Source organism: Onychomys torridus, chromosome 15 (assembly GCF_903995425.1).
Source record: "Onychomys torridus chromosome 15, mOncTor1.1, whole genome shotgun sequence".
Classification (NCBI taxonomy): domain Eukaryota; kingdom Metazoa; phylum Chordata; class Mammalia; order Rodentia; family Cricetidae; genus Onychomys; species Onychomys torridus.
The window spans coordinates 69,072,638-69,091,086 of record NC_050457.1 but is presented as its reverse complement, the minus strand read 5'-3'; the positions used below and the strand labels follow the sequence as shown (position 1 = coordinate 69,091,086).

The 18,449-nt window shown below is 43.2% G+C and overlaps 1 protein-coding gene across 3 annotated transcripts in view; it reads right to left on the bottom strand.

The window, feature by feature from the left end:
• The window catches only part of Ctnnd2 (catenin delta 2), an 872,325-nt gene that overhangs the window by 23,471 nt on the left and 830,405 nt on the right, over positions 1 to 18,449 (bottom strand). The window lies entirely within an intron of this gene.

Below are 18,449 nucleotides of genomic sequence, written 5' to 3'. Positions count from 1 at the left end.
AGTCACAGTAACCAGGGAGAGCTGTTAATCCCCAAGGCTGACGATAAGGAACTTTTTAAATGTCCGTGACTCTGCAAACCTCAAGCAGCGACCTAGAAGATGTGCCCTTTAGCTAGAGACCCAGCTAAGCCGTCAAAAATGTGATATGATATCTGGCACCTCAAATTGGTTTTTATTTTTAACACATTAAATTTAAAACTGGAGGCTGTTAAATTGTCCCGAATAGATTGAAACAGAAATTCAAAGAGAAGTCCAAAGTCCTGGAGCTGTAAGTCACCACTAGGAATCACCTGGCCTTTCCTGAATACCCTCCTGTTGTCTTCCCACCAGTTGGGGCTTCTGTGTCAAAATTTCTTACGTGTTTTGCTAAGAAGTTTAATATCCCTCGAAGCTGTGGCTTTCTACAGCAGACTTTTCAGGGGTCCTAAGTGCAGGGGAACCAGGTCAATTTTAAGAACCTGGCCTCAACGTTATGGTCTCAGGAACACCAGTGCTTTGTGACTGGAGCTCGCTCCTGTAGGATAAGGAACATGATGTGTGTGCATGTAAACTTAGCAGACACACACACACTCACACACACCATGTGTGGTGTGCACTTGTATACCCATAAGTGCATTGTGGAGGACAGAGGTCAAGCTTTAGTGTCTTCTTCCGTCACTCTCCACCTTATTTTCGAGTGAGGGTCTCTAACTGACCCCAGAGTTCCCCATTGGGGTAGACGAGTGGGTCAGCAACCTCTCAAGATCCTCTTGTCTCTCCCTCCTAGCACTGAGGTATAGATGTATACTGTAGTCCAGACTTTCTATGTGGGTGCTGATGATCTGAATTTTCGTCCTCATACTTTCATAATAGATACTCACCCACTGAGCTATTTCCCCCAACCCCTTCATTTTATATTTTTGAACACTCAGTGAACATTTCCAAACAGAATTCTTAGTAGAGGGACCTCCCTGACAGAGTGGGGTGTGGGGTTGAGTGGTTGACAAACTTAGGACAGCACACCATTGCCTCATAACTTCTTCCTCTTTTCTTTTTGGTGGGGGAGGGTGTTTCAAGACAGGGTTTCTCTGTGTGGTTTTAGGACCTGTCCTGGATCTTACTCTGTAGACCAGGCTGGCCTCGAACTCAGAGATCCACCTGGCTCTGCCTCCTGAGTGCTGGGACCAAAGGCGTGCACCACCGCTACCCGGCTGCCTGGTAACTTCTTATTAGAGAAGTCACAAGACACTAAACCCATATCAGTATGGAGTTGGCTGCATGTGTTCACAGACTGAGCCAGAGTTGCTGGTTAAGGCCCAAACTGCTCTTAGGATCACCCTTGCTCCCACTGGAGAGGGCTCACATCATGGAGAGGTGGAGCAGAAGGCTGTGAGGACTCAGTGTTAGTAGAATCTAACTGTTTTCATTTCTCTCTCCTCCATAAATCAAGGACAACAGAACTCACGAGCACCAGGGCTTAAAAACATAGCAGCACCTGTGTCTCAGTCCTTGAGATTCTGTTTGCATTGTTTTGAAGAAACCCTAGGCATAACTCCTTGCAACATCTCCCTTCTTTTGGTTGACGCTAATGACTCACCCTAGCTGCAAGTCACTGGCCTGTAGTTTCTCAGGACAGGTAGAGGTGACAGCAAGGTGAAACACACATGTACACAAACACTTTACGTTTTTCAGTCTCCTAGTGTATTTGGGAATGTCACATAAAGCATTCTCAACGTTGACTTCTATGGGAACAAGAAATGGCCACAATCTCAGAGCTGAGAGATACCGTACTCATACTCAGTCTGGTCACACCTGAATACAGAGCTTCAATGACACTGTGATTCCGCTTTACATGTGCACACCTTCTAGCTGTGGCCACACCTGAATATGAAGCCTCACTGACTCTGTGATTCCGCTTTACATGTGCACACCTTCTAGCTGTGGCCACACCTGAGTATGGAGACTCACAGACTCTGTGATTCATTATTACATGTACACACCTTCTAGCTATGGCCACACCTGAGTATGGAGACTCACAGACTCTGTGATTCCGCTTTACATGTGCACACCTTCTAGCTGTGGCCACACCTGAATATGAAGCCTCACTCACTCTGTGATTCAGCTTTACATGTGCACACCTTCTAGCTGTGGCCATACCTGAGTATGGAGACTCACAGACTCTGTGATCACTATTACATGTACATACCTTCTAGCTGTTAGCTCAGAGACCTAGCACAGCACCTGCCTTTTTACAATCTGTTCACTATACCAACCTGGCTCTGTTTTGTGCCAGGTTAACAGGAGGCAGGACATGCAGGTGCATCAAATCACAACAGCTGAATGCGTGCTGCCTCCAGGGCTCAGGAGCATCTAGGAAATACGCTAGCATTTCCGTTTCCCAGGAACACTGCATGTTCACAATGTTCATATCACACTACAGATTGTAGTGATCCTGTCTGCCTGTCTCCCAGCTGTGAGGTAAAGAGTCTTGTTGGTTTTTGAAACTCTAGTGCTGGGCTTAACGCCGGAACACAGCTATGCCTGACATATGCTAGCTGGATTTTATGATGTAAGGTAATCGCAGCAATCATTGCAAAACAAAGTGCTCATTAATTCCATAGGTGTTACTGCTAGCTTCTACAGTCCTTGTATTCTCTGATTCTATTACAAGAGTGACCAGAGCTGTATGAGCTTTTTGGTATTGTTTTAGTGGAAATGACTCCCATGAGAATCTTTTTCTGTTGTTGGTCCATGACATACACACATTCGGGCTGCAAAGCAGCATTGGTTCAGCTGAAATATTTACAAAGGAAGTCTTCAGCTAGGCTCCCTCAGTGTCAGTGGTTTCTCTAGGCTGCCTAGGTTTCAGTGTGGAGTATATGAACTTGCCTCCTTTATATCTAACCTTGAGAGGAATTCTGAAGCATCAATCTATCTGTACATTTGGCCCCTGGATTGATACCAACTCCATGTCCACCTTTTAGAGCACATGGCCCCCGCTCTTTTGTCTCTGTTGTTTCAGAAAATACAAGTTCCTGCCCATAGCAAAGACACTCAGCTTTCCCCAGCCACAAACCCTCAGGAGGGCTGGGGCTAAAAGGATGAAAAAGGAGAGCACATCACATTTCTCATTAGTTGTGCTCCAGTTTCCTTCAAGGTTGGGTACAGACACTCACACCCACTGCAAAAGTATGCCCAACACACCGAGGGGCTGGTTCCTGAAGGTGTTACCCAGTAGAACCCTTACGGGTTCAGGAACAGTGATGACAGTCACTTTCCAGGTGTGCTAACCATGTCATCCAGACGGGTGGAGAGCACCTGGGTGAGATGGAATGAGCACTGTGGTGTGGGGCTGTGCAGTCTCCCACCTCCCTCCCTTACATTTACATCAGAAGAGGAAGGGGATTAGAGAGATGAGTTGGCTCAGGCCACAGAATAGAATGTTTGAGAAGGCGGAAGGAAATGTCTCAACAGTTGCTAAAGGGAAAGTTGGAGACTTGGTCTTCAGGAGAGAGAAAACAGGGTGACACAGCATGTTCTCACTAAACAGGTGAGGGTTAGCAGGGCATAGGACTTGGCATTACTTGGTTTGTGGCCTCTCACTTGTTTCTGGAAGATGAGCTTTGGAGACCATGTCAGAGGGGGGTGATGGGTGACAGTGAAGAGTCCCATCCTAGAGAAGATCAATGTTGATGGCCCTGTTCACAACACCCTCTCCTGAGCCAGTTTCGGTGTATTGTTTTCAATGCTTAAAATTTAGATTTGGCACAGTCTTTTCTTATGATATAAAGACATCTCTGACTGGCATGGGATTCAGTAAACATCTGACTTTGACAATAAACTCTGTTTATTTACGTAGGGGCCATCAGCTGAAACCCAACATACACACTTGACTGTGGTAGTCCACGTATGGCCACTGGCCCTTTTCTTCTTGTTGTATAAACAGCTCTCAAATTTTCTTCCTTTGATAAGATTTACTTGGCTTTGGAACAGGATTTCTCAGTGGACATCCAGAAACGACTTGGTGTTGAAGGGACAAATACAAGTTTTTTGCCTTTGCTGTCCTTGAAGGCTCTGCAGTCCATAAAGCCTGTCAATTATAATTTTCTTTGAGTGACTTGAGACAGAAGGGAATGTGGGTTCTAAATCCTTTGGGCTTTTAGTAATTCAGGCTAGTCTGTTCATCAGCCTCATATACTTAGAGCTTGTCACTCACATTCACATCCAAGACTTCTTCATTGGGGAAACAATTGTTCACATAATAGTCAAAATACACATTGTAGCTACCTGCTGGAAAAGTCCAGATTGCCGTCATAGATGAAAAAATGCTTGTTCAAAGACACACCATTTTCCAGTTATTTCTGGATGGAATGAATTCATTAGTGTAACCACATGAAGCAGAGAAAGAGGATATTCGGAATTAGTGGAGTTACCTCCTTCTGTCTGTCTCAAAAGAAAATACTCACTGTTATGGGGACAACAGAGGTGGACTGTTTGATACACAGTCAGTGTGATGTGATTGAAGACCAACCCAGATTTTGCCTAGCAATGATACCTTCTACTGTTTCCTGTTGTAATAATACAAAATTATCTTTATTTTAAAGGTAAAAATGCTTGTTATGGATTCATTTAAGTTAATTCCACCAACAATTCTAGAAGCCATTAGCGTTAAATATTTAAACTAAATGTTAAGGGCCAAAAGGGAGTATTTGCAGTTTAATGCAGAAATAAATACTACCTGACAGACCCCTAGCTTCCATTACTTTGTTTCAGCTCTGCTGCTTTTAAAGAAATTGAATTAAATTGATTTGGGTTTTAAAGGTACAGTATACACGAGGATGTGGCTCTTCTGAAGTACCATCTTTTAAAAGCAAATACTTAGAAATCAATTTTATGAACTCAGTTAAATTCAGTTGGGCTAATTCTGAAGACTGTTATCATCAAGAGGATTTGACAAGTTGTAAGGAAATGTATATACTTTAGTCGAACCACCATTACTTATCAAGATTCAATAGTTACCAACAGAAGGAAAACAAAGACCTTAAGAAACCAGAAGAAGATCAAGCCAGCCTCTTTTCTGGTGTCACTTTGGGGACTTTAAATAAAAAGTGGATTTTCATTTCCTATTTGTGAACAGGATGGCAATGAGCACATCCAAGCAAGTGTCTGTGGAGCAGGACATGGAGTCTTTTGGGCACTTGCCAAGGAGTGAGGTAGCTGGGTCATAAATGTCTTTCAACAGATGAGGAGAGATGAAAACATGGCACATACAGACAGTGGAACACTCTCCAGCTGTAAAGAAAAATGATAGCATGAAATTGAATAGAAATGGATGGACCTAGAAAAGATCACACTAAGTGAGTTAACCCAGACCCAGAAAGACAAATTCCATGTGTTCTTTCTTATCTGTGGTTCCTAGCTCCAAATCCTCAGATGTGAGCACACAGCATGGAGTAGCCACAGACCAGGACAGTTGAAAGGGATCATATCGGGGGGTGGGGTCTCAAGAGGGGAAGAGCAAGATACGGGTGATACGAAGTGGCAAATACAGTAATTGGGATGGGGCTGAAACCAGGGAGGAGAGAAAGAAGCCAATCTAGAAGGAGAAAGAGGGGCAAAAGACACCAAGGCTGTTTGATAAAGCCTCAACAGATAATACTGTTTTACATTTACCTAAAACTATACACAGCAGATATGACTGTATGTGTTTGCATACATCTGTGTAAGTGCATGTGTGTATGAACTGACTCATTTGGACTGACAATGTTCCCCACAAGAACTATAGACTAACAAAACCCCAGTACCAGGGACAGGAAAACTCCTTTTGGGCAGCTGGTTAGGAATGTCTAATTGACTCCCCAAACAATATAGACTACTGATGCAGGCCTTGGTTGCCTCTCAGGAGTTGGGGGTGAGCCCCTATTGCTGAAGATACCACTTGACATGACAGCATCTTGCCTGTGGCTTAGCTTCTGTGATTTCAGAAAATTCTATTTAGGCTTCCAAGGGAAGGAAGCAATTAAGAGTCCTACTCAGCTGCAACACCCATGAACCATGACAATTACCAGCGGGGCAAGATGTGCATAAAGATGCATTAAGTGGCATGCACATGTTGGTGGCAACCAACAGCTATCTAACTTAACTTAAGGCCGACTCAACATGAGGCAAATCTAGGCAGCCTCCCAGGGCTAGTGAAGTCATGGACCTTAGAAAAAGAATCTACTACTGCAACTTCTCTAGACCAGCATAATCCCTCACTACATTCTAAACCCTGTCCTTACACCTACAGAAAAATGTACCAACTCTTATCAAAGATGCTTCTCTTTACATCAAATGGGGACCATTCCAGAAAACCACAGCTGGACATAATGCAGAGATCACTGGATTGGGTGAGGGGAGTCCAGCCCCAACAGATACATCTACATCACAGTTCCTGCATTTATGAACATCGAGGGACAGAAAGACTGTCTGAGCCAGAATTCCAGGAAGTTTGCTGTGAAACAGTCTCTCCTGGAAGTGGCTGCTTAAACAAGACCAGAACAAGGGTACTACCAATGGACGTGTTAATGTGGAAGGGGGAGATTTTCCCAGTGTCCCAATTCTAGATAGGATCTTACTCTGTTACTCAACCAGGCCTTGAGTTTGTGATCTTCCTGCCTCAGCTTCTGGAATAGCTGAGATTACAGGCTTTATTACCAGGCACGGGTGAATGGAATCCTGCTAATGGATAGAGACCTACTCAATGGAAGAGATATTCTCATGGGTGACAGTATATCTATGAGCCTTATAGCATCCTGGAGTCACAGGTACAAAGTGTACTGAATGTTCACGGGGGAAGAACTGACCCACCATCCCACAAAGCCGTCAAGGATGGCTACCTGAGCAACAAATTAAATCTCTGTGGTGTTGGATCATTAACCATGAAGGTTAAGGTTGTAGCTGGGAGTCCTCCCCAACTCATCCAGGCAATTTGGCATTTAGAAATGATTCCAGCAAAGTGTGAGGACAGGTGCCTGGACCACCAGAAAGGGACAGAAGTATAAAATGGACAAAAGTAGGAAGTGGAAAGCTGGGCACACAGAGAGTGAATTCCAACCTTAATTGGGAAAAGTGTGAGGGAAATATTAGTGTGAACATTAGAGCACGGTGGTCAGGAGGGGAGATGAAGACAATACAGACAGAATGTGTCTCTACAGAACAAGAATGAATAGCAGAGGCTTGTAAAATAGGAATGAGGGAACAGACATACCCCAGTTCTTTTTTCAGAAAAAATGGCTTCAGAATCTCAGACCATGAACAAGAGAAACATATATCTGTTTTGGAATTGAGTCCAGAAAAATAAATGTAAAATATTCAAGAAATAACTGTTGAGACTCATATTCTTAAGCAACAGGGAAAGGAAACCCAGTATGAACAAAGTCACTTAGAAATTTCCAGAATCTAGAAGGAAATATGAATTCAGTTGTGTGCTGAATGAATATGGAAATGGCCATTACTGGATTGGGAGAGTGGCACTCAGGGAAATCAGGTGGGAGCTGGGGAAATGGGGCTTCAGTGTCTCTCTCAGGAGTGCATGGGAACCACGTCAAGGATGTTACCCTACCACAGGACTAGTAGCACCAAAAAGAAGCATCAAGGTTCCAAATTCTTTGACTTTACTTCTCCTTTGGCCACTGATAATAGTTTTCATATTGTTCACTCTATGACAGATCATCTGAAGACTTCTTGGTCTTTCTTGCATAGGACTGAGAAACCATGGGTGTGGATTAGCTGTTAAGGTTGAAGTAACTGGTAACTACTGTAGCCAGTTTTCACTGAGATGAAAGATGTGGGACAGAGAGCACATTCTTATAAATCCCAAGCACAGACAAAAGGAGTACTAGTTGTGTGCTCTTGAAACCTTGGGGGCTGCGGGGGCTATTGTCTTAGGTGGTATTATCAGAGTGATCCACATGTTGAATGATAGAGGCAAAATGACTGTTGCTCTTGTGGCCTAAATTTCAGTTCAAGCCACTGCATGACACACTTCCAAGAATTGTACATGATCTTATGATCATAATCACTTCCTTTTACACAGGATTTCCCAAATGGCATGAGATACAAGGATACAGCCTTTGTATCTAGTGTAGTTTGCTTGTAGAGATCTAGCAAAAGCCTGAGGTTGATGGGTAATTCTGAATAGCCCAGTGAAGGAGTCCAGGCATGAGTGTTCCATCAACAGATGGGAGAGGCTCAGTGATGAGTATGTCTCCAAAGAATGATACCACTGACCCCAGGAGAGAAGGAGGCAACATCTGCAAATGTCTCCTAGGCAGAGTGACCAAAGCCAGATGCAACTCTGCTAGCCAGGCTGGCTTTCTTCACCATGCAGTCATTTCTTTCTCTATTGAACCAGCTTGGCAGGTGTGAGATGGGCAAAGGTACAGCATACAAGAGAGAAGATGAGGGAATTAGGGTAGGTGTAGCATCACCCAGCCTATCCTGATCTGCCAGAAAACAAGTGGTTGAGTTTGAGTTAATATCACAAAGTGAGCTCCTGTGTTGAAAACTTACGTTTTTCTTGTTGACTTTTCTAGTGCTTGATCGAGTCCCCCCTCCCCGGCCCTGCTTTTTGTCTCTGCAATTTTTGACTTAAAACTGTATGGCTGAAGCTTTGTGATAGAGTGGAATTAAAAAGGAAAAGTTTAATTTGTGTGCAGCTATATGGGTTTCCCTTCCTTGGGGATCTATCTGAGCAAGAGCTGTAATTTAGTCACTTCTTGTTCAGTAACTGCCACGTGCATCGATTTCCACTTTTGCACAATTGATTTTTGCTACTATTCCCATTTGTGCATTTGATTTTGGACAGATATCATATGATGAGTGTCTGAGAACTGACTCTTAGAGGTCAAGAGACCTTATGAAGAAAGACTTTCTTTGTCAATACAAACATCACCAAGTAAATTCTCAGATTTATGGAGGGAAATGTTTCATAGCTGAGTTTAATCTCAGCCTTTTCTTCTGCTACCCTAACTTGACATCAAGTGATTCAGAAAGAAAACACTTGAAGCACTACAATTGGAAGCCTTGAGACAAAAGCCTTGGGTATTTGCTTGTTTATTTGTTTTTAGAACATGGCCTGGATCTTTGGGTTTTTCTAGTCATTTCTTAGAGAAGAATTTTTTTTTTTTTTTAGCATAGTAGGATTAATAAACCCTGGTGAGCAAGTTCCCTGATAAAAACAATAGCTTTCCAATCTAGGAGTTTAATGTGTTTTTATAGAGGACTTACTGCTTTTCCATCACTGTCTTCGATACTCAGAAGTAAAATCTATTAATTCTTAATATGATAACACAGTGAAGAAAGGATTAACACAGTCCTCATTCTTCTTACTGCAAAGCTGAGAATTCAAAGTTTTTGAATTTTGACCTAGCTGTGAATTCCCTTGACAGTATCTCAAAACAGTCTTCTAATTCACATGGGAACCCAGGATATGAATCTGATAAAGTAATGTTAAATGTACACCCATGAGTTCTGTTTGCATGACCAGAACAGCTGGGTCATCTGTGCACAGTGCTCAGGGACTCCACCAGGCCATGTTACTCTGTCACCCATGGTGGCTTGGGCACTGGAGGCAATCTGCAGCTTTCCCTTGCCTATCCATGATTACTTATTGATTTCTTGTTTTGTCTGTGCAATAGTAGCAACAGCCAATGAAATGAATACAACATCAGGAAGACAAGGGGGGACCTATGTAAGAAAGGCTGGGAAGGGTATGGCTCTCTTCTTACCAGAGTTTATTACTTACTTGCTGAATGGCTGATGGAACCTGGGAGTCTATCCTCCCAGGTGATACACCCTAGCTCAGCCTTCTTGGATACAAGAGTTTGCTATACAAGATATCAATGTTTCACATGGTGAATGTGGTATTCCTAAAATAAAATACTACATGCCAGAAATATTAGTGGGGGAGGTAATTAATTAATTTCTAATACCTCTAATTGTCTATAAGAATTTGATTCTGACGTTTGATCTATCTTTGGTTTGCTGCTGGCCTTTATGAAAGGATGAGTTAATTCTCATAGGGAGACTGAGTAGTCCACTTTCTCTGGGGCACTTTTGAGTTTCTAGAATAAAAGTAATGAGCCTCAGTAGCACAAAGTTAAATGATTGAAGAATCATCTGTTACCTAAGGGCAGGGACTGACTTGTCTCTTCCACAGTGACTGTGCAGGGGTCGTGCTAAGGACACAGAAGAGCAGAGGTGTCCACTTTCCATGCCATTTGCCTTCTCCACTCGGGAGTACTTCCACTTTGGTGCAAAGCCTCTTGCTACTACTTCTGCCTTGATTCTGCTAGAATAATTGTGTCTCAGAAGGAAGATCTGGTCTGATTGTACCTAGAGTTCCAGAACTGAGCTGTAAATCTGTTACCCAGAAAAGGGGCCTGTGTCATCATCCAAGATAACCTGGAATGATTCAGGTTGATAGAGTAGCTGTTCTCAAAGTCCACCAAGGGCAATTTAGAACTCCCATAAAGCCTTGGTTGTACAGATTGGTCTGATTAGGGAAGTCCTGTTAACACCTCATGACCAAATCATGGGTGTTGAGTGAAACCTGGGGACTGACAAGCTTGTCTGCTGAGCTGAAGTGTTCTCCAAAAATCAGGAATGAGTCATATACAGAAAGATGACACGGGGGACCAAAGGACAAGCTGACTGATACATCAGCCTAGGTGCCAACCCCAACCAGGCAGGATTGATTCACCGGCTGATGAAACATTCAGAATAGGTCACAATTCTTTTGCAAGAATCCATTTTGTCACAACCAGAGAGCAAGTATGAAGTTCTTGTCTGAAATTTTCATGATTAAAATCAATACAGTATTCTACCATGATTGATGAAGACTGACCCAAAGCCCATGAACTGGCCAGAGAGACACCTGAGTGGTGAGAGGGCCTGCTGCGTAAGCATGAGGCCAGGAGTTCCAGTGCCAGCACATATACAAATGGTTGTCAGTGGCTGTGCATGTCTCTGTAACTAATTCCATGGTGGGGGGTGATAGGAGGTTTCCGGACATCAACAAGAGCTCCAGGCTCAATGAGAGACTGTCTTAAAGGAACATGGAAGGGCTAGGATAGCCAAAGTCTTCCTCTAGACTCTGCATGCACACATACGTACACATGCCCATGCATACACCCCTGCCTATACACAGAGGTCCATATACACACACACACCCACACACATACACATACACACATATCTACACACACACACACACACACACACACACATACCTACACACACAGACACACACACAGACCCATACACACAGAAGCCCATATACCCCCTCCCCCCACTCATACACACAAATGCACACATACTTAATCCTGTCCAAATCCAAGTCCAGGGTCCACAGGAAGAACATGAACACAAGGCTTTCAGGCCAGTGAGAACCTGTAGGACACTACAGTGATTGATGTATCTCATTATGCACTTGTCCAAACCCATAGAATACACACGGCAATAGGGAACATTCCACAAGACTCCAGGTGATCATGGTGTGTTTATCAACAGAATCAAATACACGACTGTGGTGTTTCATGTTGACAATGGGGGGCTTTCCCTGTATGAGAATGGGGGAATATGAGAAATCTGTACCCTCCTTTAGTTTTTATATGAACCTAAAACCACCCTAAGACACACAAAGGTTTAAATTTCAATAGGGAACAATAAATTTTCCAAAATAGCAACAACCCAGAGTCCAAATGATAAAGAAGCTTACCCTTCAGGCAACTGCTGTGCATATAACGTGTTGGAAGCAGAACGGGCTGTGTGAAATTTAAAACCAATGCCTGTCCCCCAGTCTGTGTTCAGGAAGGTCTGCTAAAGCGGTCATGAGCATAATACCTCATGCAGACCCATGAAACAGTGATCTACACTGGCCGGGCATGAGATAAGCTCCAATTTTCTATTCCATTAAACTGTAGGCTGTGTCTTCACAGATACCACTGTCTGTAAGAGGAAACTTTAAGTCTGGCACAGAGAGTAATCAAAGTAGCTGCGATAAACTAAGAACTGTGACTTTTTATTAAAAGGGAAAGTTAAAAAGCATCTCCATTACTTTTTGCCAGCGACATAGCTTTGGTTTCTTTCATTGATTACAGTCCTATTTCTCATGCATACAGATGAGGTCTATTTCCACAGGCATATCTTCATCTTGCCTTTTGTATATTTGGGGGATTCTTTCATTTGGTGCTTTTCATTAGTGGGGATATTAGTTGTTCTGGGGTCAGAGGTGAGTGTGATTTCACCGTTTATGAAGGGATGGATGACTTGCCATGTAAATAAGTTCATGGTGAAAACTCTCACACAACAAATTTCTGAGCCAGGAGTGGAAACTGTTCCTACCAGAAGCATAAATACTAATGTAGTCATTAAATGGTATAGTGCCAGTATACTGGAATATGTTTAGTCATAGGTTTACAATAATGAAATGTAATTCAAAGTGTAAATTAAAAATAATTTATTTAAAATCATCATTTTGAAAAAACTGTCTTTTACTAAGCAGTGCTCTTACTTTGGATTAAGGAGTTCATAAACTTTATGTAAGGGAGGTAACATAAAAAATATAGGAAGAATGAAGGATGAGATGTGCCACGGGACAGAATACAGATTTAAGGGAAGATCTGAGGGGCAGGTCAGATATAGCTGCATAAGTACTTGCAAGAGATGGGATGAGCTAGAGAGAGAGGCCAAGGGTGGTCTTGGAAGGACTCATGAGCCATGCCAAGATATTTAGACACCCTCCTGAGGACCAAGGGGGGCATCAGAAGGCATGAACCACAATGACCCACCCTTTAGAAAGTTTTATTCCTGCAGTCTCCTGGAGACGAGATTGGCAAAGGCCAAGTCTAAAGACAAGAAGCCCGGATAAGAGCTCAGTTCGATGGTCCAACATAGAAGAGGCAGCTGTTTATATGACCCTGAATGTAAAATGAGGTGGGTAGAGGCTGAGGTCTACAGATTAATGGCAGAGCCAGCAATGGTCCCTGGGCACCAATGTGGTGAATTGTGCTAGTTTATAATGACAGCGCAGGGGATCCAGGAAGAGCAGCTGAATTAGGAGGACCAGACTGCCTGGGATTTGACTTCAGTGCAGTACTGCAGAAAAGCTTTTTAAATGGGTTGTAGAGACGTCTAATGAAATAAAGAGCTAGGGCTAGAGAAACAGACTGCAGGGACAGGCACATTTGGTTAACTGCTCCCAGAGGGGAGACTTCTGGCCACTCAGGGGAAATAAGCACACCAGACATTGAAGTCCCAAGCATCAAGAGCTCAACATACCAAAATGTAAGAAATGAACAGGAAGATGAGCTGCTCAAGGATGGAGAAAATGTAATGCGGAGCCTGAGGCAAGATGGAGGACTGATGTGCAATGGGAGTTATGTGAAGACTGCTTTTGCTGATTCGTTCCATAACACTTCAAACTAAAAGCACATGGGATCAAAGTGGGGACACTTGTGGGGAGGAGGGCCGGGACCGGCTTTGCTTGAACTCACATCTTATTCTTCCTTAGGCTTCACTCTGACCTTCAAAGTCACAGGAGTCTTCTGCATACCTACCCCACCACGCACATGTGCTCAGCATTGACAAGAAGTGGAAACAGCCACCCACAAAGCCCATGGAAGTTTGCTTTTCACATTCACGTCCTAAACCCCTGAACCTGTGGTTTGGTTGACTAAGCCTCCACATGTATGGTTCTTCCTGTCAGTCTCCACTACAAAGCAATGCCTGGCAGGTGAGTTTCTTAGGAGAAAGATTGTTGGTAAAAGATAAGGTACTGGAATCTACAGACAGCAGGAGACAGCAGGGGACCACGGGAAAAGGAGCGGTGAAAATGGGGATGGAAGTGAATTTTGGTGGTAATCATGACAGAATGAAATCTTCAGTTCCCAGCACCAGCAGCTTGTGGAGAGGATGATAGGGACAGTGGGCACCGAACTGCATGGAAAGAATTTTGAATCACCATCAGCCACTCCCTTGGGTATATTACTTTAGTGTGCACAAAACATCTTGATGATTGCTCTCCATTTGGCCATCAATAATCCCAGCCAGGCAGGGGTTATGACTTTTATGTCACATATGGGAATATTAAAGATGGAGAGTGCCCAAGGGATACATACATAAATGCCCAAGGACCTTATTGGAGGGCGCAAAGGGTCTTTGATGGAGGTTAAGGAAAGTTCCCAAATCTGATATATGGCAGAAGGATGGGTTTGTGTAAGGACCTCTAGGGTTCTGTGAGCATGCCCAACTTCTTGGAAAGAAGATTCTGCTGGTAAAACATAAATTGGAGTAGACTATTATAAGGGGTTAGTTGATACTCTGGCATTTGTTAAGAGTGGGAGAATACAGTCTACTATATCTCTGTGTTGGTGTGAAATTTGGTGCAACTTGGGTCTTCTTACAGTCTTGACAAGTAATTTGCCTGAAGTCACGATGCCAGGAAATGGTAGGGCTGTATCTTTGACCTTGGGCCATATGACTGAGTGTACTACTCTTTCTATTGTTTTGAATAATACAACAAGGCTTTCAGGCATGAATCTGCTGACATTGTTAGTAGACATTCAGTGCCCGGCACCAGGGAAGCCTAGCCTCCCTTTTTCTCCTCTGTCTCATAGAAACCTGAAGCCCATATTCATTCAGGAAGTTTCCATCACAAGAGAGATGTGAAAGTACTTGTATGCCCACGGTCATGAGTTATAGTAGTGGTAAAGGCTCAGGCTATCCTGGTGTATTAGAAATCAGAACATCTAGTCACCAGGTGTGACCTCATGGAGACAGATGGCTCTTCTGTCACAGAGATGTGAAGTTGAACTTGCTCAGTGTGGCTTGGAGGCAGAAGTTGCCGATAAAGAGATGTGTGCCTAATATAGGTTGCACTACTAATATAATTGCAGCTACCCTGAAGTAGAATAACATGCTTCGCTAGGTCAGGTTGGCAATCGACACTAGGAGTATCTGAAAAATAGAAATGACTGCTGGAGCCTAGACTAGCCTTCTTCTGTCACAGAGTTTTCAAAGGGCTTATGGCCAACCACTTCTCTGGGACACCCCGGCAGCTGAGTGTAGGCCCAGGCTGAGTCCTAGCTCCCTGTGTATGAGCAGGAGCTCAGCAGCTTCCTACTCTTTGCCTGCCCAGCTCTCTCTTTCACTGCTGGTCAGAATGAGGAGGGGAGGTGGGGGCAAGTCAATGAGCTTTACTTGCACAGAAAAGATCGAATCTAGTGTGTGGCAGAGTAGCAAGAGAAACCAGAGGGTTCCTGCCTAATCTTGGTCCATGGCAGGAGAAGACACCTACTTAAGTAGATCATCTATAGCTAAGCTGTCTTGTTGGTGACTTTGTTTACATCCCATACTGTTTCTTGGTGATGTCACATGGATAGAATTTAGGCAGGTTTCTTTTTCTTTCTTTTTTTTTTTTTTGTATTTTTATGCTCCCCTCCCAAGTTTATTTTCTTTTCCCTGAGCCACCGATCATAAGACTCCCCAAACACAGTCAAACACACGCACTCCATTTTGTCAGGGTGCTTGTTTTCAGTCCCAAGTTTCTAGAGGGACAGGCACTGCTGACCTCCTGTGTATCTAGCAGGTTCACAAATCCCCTTCATGGCTTTTGTGAACCATCCACCAACCATTCACAAATGATAAGGGATTTTACAGTCCTATGCAGGGCCAGCTGAACATTAGGGCTGTTTAGAAAAGCTGATGCTTTATAGAACCATGATAACCTCTGCTCGTTTTTCCAAAAGTGGATAATCCAGATGGGCTCCACTCAAGTTGAAGGTTCAGATAACACGAATGCATTTTGGGGCACCATATGCATCATGAATAAACCACAGTTTTGTTTTGGTCAGAACCCACATAGCCGAAGTATTCTAGCTGATTAAATTTGTCTCTGAAATATAAAGCAGTTGGGCTAATGATATGCGTGTCTGGCCTTTGTGTAACTGAAACCAGTGATGCATGTAGCCACATTGGGTCCCATACATCCCAAATTCCATCTTCCAATCACGCTTTCCCTCTTCTAATGCCCTTATCCTAAACTCCTAATTATACAAAATTTTAAACTTTCTTCAAGATTTAGCTCTATAATTTTCTTCCCTTTGATCCGTGCTTTAACACCTAAAGTATATTATTCAGAACAGTAATAGAATTGGCAACAATGGCTCCATCTTTCACACTTGCTCACAGTCATGGCCTCTGTGTCTTAAGTTTTCCTTATAGGCCTTCATTTACTGATCTCTAATAGATTCTAATAAGTAGATCTGAAATAAGGATAATTAAAAGATATGGATCGCACAGCTTTTAGCAGTATGCAAATGGTCAATGAAGAAGAGAACAGAAATCGGCCTCCCTGCCGATTAAAGGCAGTTGAAGAAAGAATGAACTGAACTTTCCTGCGGGTCTTTCAAAGGGAAAGTGATTATGAATGCGGGGCTTTATCAGGAGAGCTCATGACACTGAGCTCAGAGGTCCCTGTTTCATTTCACAACTGCATAATTTGGAAATGATTAAGAACAGCTCTTTCTCAACATTTTCTAATCAGGGGCCAACTAAAAACATCACATTGATTTCTCCAGCCCATCTTTCTTGAATGTGCTCATATGAAACACATTTTAAACCAGCTCAGCTTTTGAGTTTTAGCTCCATTAAATTTCTGTCAACACATTCTTCTTTTTGTGGAAACAGAAAGACAATTACACTTTTTGAACTCCACTACCAACAAAGAAAAAAAAAAGCCCTAAAGTGAAAAGCTTACACTACCATTCAGTAAACAGCTGGAAGGTGCCTCAAAGCTGCTTTCCCATTGCGCACATAGTGTGAGCAGGTGCACTGCAGAGGAGCAGAAGTGTCTCCTGGAGTTTGGAACTACCAGCTCCACCTCAATTTACCGGGTGATCATCAGGTCTGATCACCTGCTTAGCTCCATGTCTGCCCACTGCTTAGCTCCACCTTGTCTGTCTGCCTGCTTAGCCCCACCCTGTCTGTCTGCCCACTGCTTAGTCTCACTCTGTCTGCCCACTGCTTAGCTCCACCCTGTCAGCCCACTGCTTAGCTCCACCCTGTCTGCCCACCTGTTTAGCTCAATGACCCTTTCTGAGGGAGATTTCACTTGGCTTCTGGAGGAACTTAAGAAAGGAGCTGAGCAGAGACCAGGGGCGGGGGGGGTGTCAGAATTTCATGCAAAACAGGAAACCCCCAAACACTCTCTCATCTTTAAAAGGAAAATATTTAGAAACATTTATTACCAATCTAGAATAGTCCCCTAACTCATAGTGTTATGATCTCTGTTTTAAATTAAGCATGTCATTTCCATGTACATGCTTCTGCACAGGAAAACATGGAAAGAGAAATGCAGAAGTTAAATTTTATAAAATTAAAGTGTAAAGAACTGGGTGTTCAAGGGAAGAAGAAGGTTTCTTGGGGAAATCTGAAAATAGACTAAAACACAGGAGAACCAGGTATTGAATATTTTACCTTCCCCACAGGCTTAGAGAAAGACAAAATATGCCTCTAGCAAGATGGGTCTCATGTCTTAGGATGTGAGACACAGTGTGTGACTTCACTTCCCTGCCCAAGGAAGGAGCTGGGGTCACACAGGGGCTGGTGGCTAGGGATGCACACAGTGGTGCTGGCTCTCTCTGCAGGAGTGTCTTTGGCTGTGGTAGAAGAAAGCCACCCCCCTTTCCCAGCCCTGTGTGTTTATGATGTTCCCCATCTCTGCTTACTAATGAAATTTTAATTCTCCACACTTGCTCAGATAAGAATAGCAAAAACAAAACCGTCCCTGGAAGATATTGTTAAGAATTCCTGCCTGACCCCCAGCTCCTAAAGTTCTTCAGTAGAACTCAGCCATGAGATGCAGAGCCAACATCTCCAGAGAGTGGTACTCTTTAGGTTTTAGTTTTGAACCACATTGAGAGTGAAGATGCTTTAAAATGCAAAATATGAATTGCTGCTTGCCCCACGAGCACACAGAATGAATGCCAAGCCTCCTGTGATTTACAGAGGCCAGAGAGGACTTCATCTCTGTCCTCTGGGCAGCCATGTGCTAAGGCCATCAGGGCAGTTACTGTATCTTGAAGGTGATTTTTTTTTCAGCTGCCATATTTTTTGACTCTCTCAATTGCTCTTGAACTATTTATTTTTCCTGTGTCTCCTCTGCAATTACTTGTTCAAGTTTGTTGATGCTTTTTACATCTTTTTAAAATCTCTAAATTTATGACTTTTTGGTCTACTTTGGAATACATGAGCTCTAGAAAAAAGTACTACTTTTTTTCTAATAAAGTGAATTAGTATCATTCAAAATATGTATCAGGCATTTCAAAACAGCTAGGTGGGTGAATCTTGAAATTTTTTCACCATAAAGAATGATATATGCTTAAGAGAATGGATGAGATAAATATCTTGAGTGGTCCAATAACCAA